The 4,094-nt window shown below is 48.0% G+C and overlaps 1 non-coding gene across 1 annotated transcript; it reads right to left on the reverse strand.

The window, feature by feature from the left end:
• Positions 1-1,128: 1,128 nt before the first annotated feature.
• On the reverse strand, positions 1,129-1,200 carry trnae-cuc (transfer RNA glutamic acid (anticodon CUC)). Its single transcript has one exon. It is a non-coding gene; the product is annotated as a tRNA-Glu (tRNA).
• Between the last annotated feature and the right edge of the window lie 2,894 nt (positions 1,201-4,094).

A 4,094-nucleotide genomic window follows, 5' to 3' on the forward strand; every position in this document is an offset into this window, starting at 1 on the left:
CTTTACTAGAAAAAAAGTTGACTGTCGTCAAATCCATTCTATAAAAGGAACCTCTTTCAATGCTTTCTCCAATAAGAATTTTCTGTCTTTCCGACTATTATAATAGACCTGACCGGCAATCGAACCCGGGCCACAGCAGTGAGAGTGCTGGATCCTAGCCACTAGTCCATCAGGGAATGAACAGGAAAAAAGTTGACTGTCGGAAAACCCATTCTAGAAAAAGGAACATCTTTCAATTTTCTTTCCAATTCCTCAAGAGGAATTTTCTATCTGCGTGTAACAGTTTCCCTGACCTGGAATCGAACCCGGGCCACAGCAGTGAAAGTGCTGGATCTTAGCCACTAGACCACCAAGGACTTTACTAGAAAAAAAGTTGACTGTCGTCAAATCCATTCTATAAAAAGAACCTCTTTCAATGCTTTCTCCAATAAGAATTGTCTGTCTGTCTGTCTGTCCGTCCGTCCGTCCGTCCGTCCGTCCGTCCGTCCGTCCGTCCGTCCGTCCGTCCGTCCGTCCGTCCGTCCGTCCGTCCGTCCGTCCGTCCGTCCGTCCGTCCGTCCGTCCGTCCGTCCGTCCGTCCGTCCGTCCGTCCGTCCGTCCGTCCGTCCGTCCGTCCGTCCGTCCGTCCGTCCGTCCGTCCGTCCGTCCGTCCGTCCGTCCGTCCGTCCGTCCGTCCGTCGGAAAACCCATTCTAGAAAAAGGAACATCTTTCAATTTTCTTTCCAATTCCTCAAGAGGAATTTTCTATCTGCGTGTAACAGTTTTCCTGACCTGGAATCGAACCCAGGCCACAGCAGTGAAAGTGCTGGATCCTAGCCACTAGACCACCAAGGACTTTACTAGAAAAAAAGTTGACTGTCGTCAAATCCATTCTATAAAAGGAACCTCTTTCAATGCTTTCTCCAATAAGAATTTTCTGTCTTTCCGTCTATTATAATAGACCTGACCGGGAATCGAACCCGGGCCACAGCAGTGAGAGTGCTGGATCCTAGCCACTAGACCACCAAGGACTTTACTAGAAAAAAAGTTGACTGTCGGAAAACCCATTCTAGAAAAAGGAACATCTTTCCAATTCCTCAAGAGGAATTGTCTGTCTGTCTGTCTGTCTGTCTGTCTGTCTGTCATAGTTTCCCTGACCGGGAATCGAACCCGGGCCACAGCAGTGAGAGTGCTGGATCCTAGCCACTAGACCACCAAGGACTTTACTAGAAAAAAAGTTGACTGTCGTCAAATCCATTCTATAAAAGGAACCTCTTTCAATGCTTTCTCCAATAAGAATTTTCTGTCTTTCCGACTATTATAATAGACCTGACCGGCAATCGAACCCGGGCCACAGCAGTGAGAGTGCTGGATCCTAGCCACTAGTCCATCAGGGAACTGTCGGAAAACCCATTCTAGAAAAAGGAACATCTTTCAATTTTCTTTCCAATTCCTCAAGAGGAATTTTCTATCTGCGTGTAACAGTTTCCCTGACCTGGAATCGAACCCGGGCCACAGCAGTGAAAGTGCTGGATCTTAGCCACTAGACCACCAAGGACTTTACTAGAAAAAAAGTTGACTGTCGTCAAATCCATTCTATAAAAAGAACCTCTTTCAATGCTTTCTCCAATAAGAATTGTCTGTCTGTCTGTCCGTCCGTCCGTCCGTCCGTCCGTCCGTCCGTCCGTCCGTCCGTCCGTCCGTCCGTCCGTCCGTCCGTCCGTCCGTCCGTCCGTCCGTCCGTCCGTCCGTCCGTCCGTCCGTCCGTCCGTCCGTCCGTCCGTCCGTCCGTCCGTCCGTCCGTCCGTCCGTCCGTCCGTCCGTCCGTCCGTCCGTCCGTCCGTCCGTCCGTCCGTCGTCTGTCTGTCTGTCATAGTTTCCCTGACCGGGAATCAAACCCGGGCCACAGCAGTGAGAGTGCTGGATCCTAGCCACTAGACCACCAAGGACTTTACTAGAAAAAAGTTGACTGTCGTCAAATCCATTTTATAAAAGGAACCTCTTTCAATGCTTTCTCCGATAAAAAAATTTCTGTCTTTCCGTCTATTATAATAGACCTGACCGGGAATCGAACCCGGGCCACAGCAGTGAGAGTGCTGGATCCTAGCCACTAGACCACCAAGGACTTTACTAGAAAAAAAGTTGACTGTCGGAAAACCCATTCTAGAAAAAGGAACCTCTTTCAATGTTCATTCCAATTCCTCAAGAGGAATTTTCTATCTGCGTGTAACAGTTTCCCTGACCTGGAATCGAACCCAGGCCACAGCAGTGAAAGTGCTGAATCCTAGCCACTAGACCACCAAGGACTTTACTAGAAAAAAAGTTGACTGTCGTCAAATCCATTCTATAAAAGGAACCTCTTTCAATGCTTTCTCCAATAAGAATTTTCTGTCTTTCCGTCTATAATAATAGACCTGACCTGGAATCGAACCCAGGCCACAGCAGTGAAAGTGCTGGATCCTAGCCACTAGACCACCAAGGACTTTACTAGAAAAAAAGTTGACTGTCGGAAAACCCATTCTAGAAAAAGGAACCTCTTTCAATGCTTTCTCCAATAAGAATTTTCTGTCTTTCCGTCTATTATAATAGACCTGACCGGGAATCGAACCCGGGCCACAGCAGTGAGAGTGCTGGATCCTAGCCACTAGTCCATCAGGGAATGAACAGGAAAAAAGTTGACTGTCGGAAAACCCATTCTAGAAAAAGGAACATCTTTCAATTTTCTTTCCAATTCCTCAAGAGGAATTTTCTATCTGCGTGTAACAGTTTTCCTGACCTGGAATCGAACCCAGGCCACAGCAGTGAAAGTGCTGGATCCTAGCCACTAGACCACCAAGGACTTTACTAGAAAAAAAGTTGACTGTCGTCAAATCCATTCTATAAAAGGAACCTCTTTCAATGCTTTCTCCAATAAGAATTGTCTGTCTGTCTGTCTGTCTGTCTGTCTGTCTGTCTGTCTGTCTGTCTGTCTGTCTGTCTGTCTGTCTGTCTGTCTGTCTGTCTGTCTGTCTGTCTGTCTGTCTGTCTGTCTGTCTGTCTGTCTGTCTGTCTGTCTGTCTGTCTGTCTGTCTGTCTGTCTGTCTGTCTGTCTGTCTGTCTGTCTGTCTGTCTGTCTGTCTGTCTGTCTGTCTGTCTGTCTGTCTGTCTGTCTGTCTGTCTGTCTGTCTGTCTGTCTGTCTGTCTGTCTGTCTGTCTGTCTGTCTGTCTGTCTGTCTGTCTGTCTGTCTGTCTGTCTGTCTGTCTGTCTGTCTGTCTGTCTGTCTGTCTGTCTGTCTGTCTGTCTGTCTGTCTGTCTGTCTGTCTGTCTGTCTGTCTGTCTGTCTGTCTGTCTGTCTGTCTGTCTGTCTGTCTGTCTGTCTGTCTGTCTGTCTGTCTGTCTGTCTGTCTGTCTGTCTGTCTGTCTGTCTGTCTGTCTGTCTGTCTGTCTGTCTGTCTGTCTGTCTGTCTGTCTGTCTGTCTGTCTGTCTGTCTGTCTGTCTGTCTGTCTGTCTGTCTGTCTGTCTGTCTGTCTGTCTGTCTGTCTGTCTGTCTGTCTGTCTGTCTGTCTGTCTGTCTGTCTGTCTGTCTGTCTGTCTGTCTGTCTGTCTGTCTGTCTGTCTGTCTGTCTGTCTGTCTGTCTGTCTGTCTGTCTGTCTGTCTGTCTGTCTGTCTGTCTGTCTGTCTGTCTGTCTGTCTGTCTGTCTGTCTGTCTGTCTGTCTGTCTGTCTGTCTGTCTGTCTGTCTGTCTGTCTGTCTGTCTGTCTGTCTGTCTGTCTGTCTGTCTGTCTGTCTGTCTGTCTGTCTGTCTGTCTGTCTGTCTGTCTGTCTGTCTGTCTGTCTGTCTGTCTGTCTGTCTGTCTGTCTGTCTGTCTGTCTGTCTGTCTGTCTGTCTGTCTGTCTGTCTGTCTGTCTGTCTGTCTGTCTGTCTGTCTGTCTGTCTGTCTGTCTGTCTGTCTGTCTGTCTGTCTGTCTGTCTGTCTGTCTGTCTGTCTGTCTGTCTGTCTGTCATAGTTTCCCTGACCGGGAATCAAACCCGGGCCACAGCAGTGAGAGTGCTGGATCCTAGCCACTAGACCACCAAGGACTTTACTAGAAAAAAGTTGACTGTCGTCAAATCCATTTTATAAAAGGAACCT

Source organism: Urocampus carinirostris, chromosome 1 (genome assembly GCF_059441175.1).
Source record: "Urocampus carinirostris isolate Australia breed hairy pipefish chromosome 1, RoL_Ucar_1.0, whole genome shotgun sequence".
NCBI classification, from domain to species: Eukaryota; Metazoa; Chordata; class Actinopteri; order Syngnathiformes; family Syngnathidae; genus Urocampus; species Urocampus carinirostris.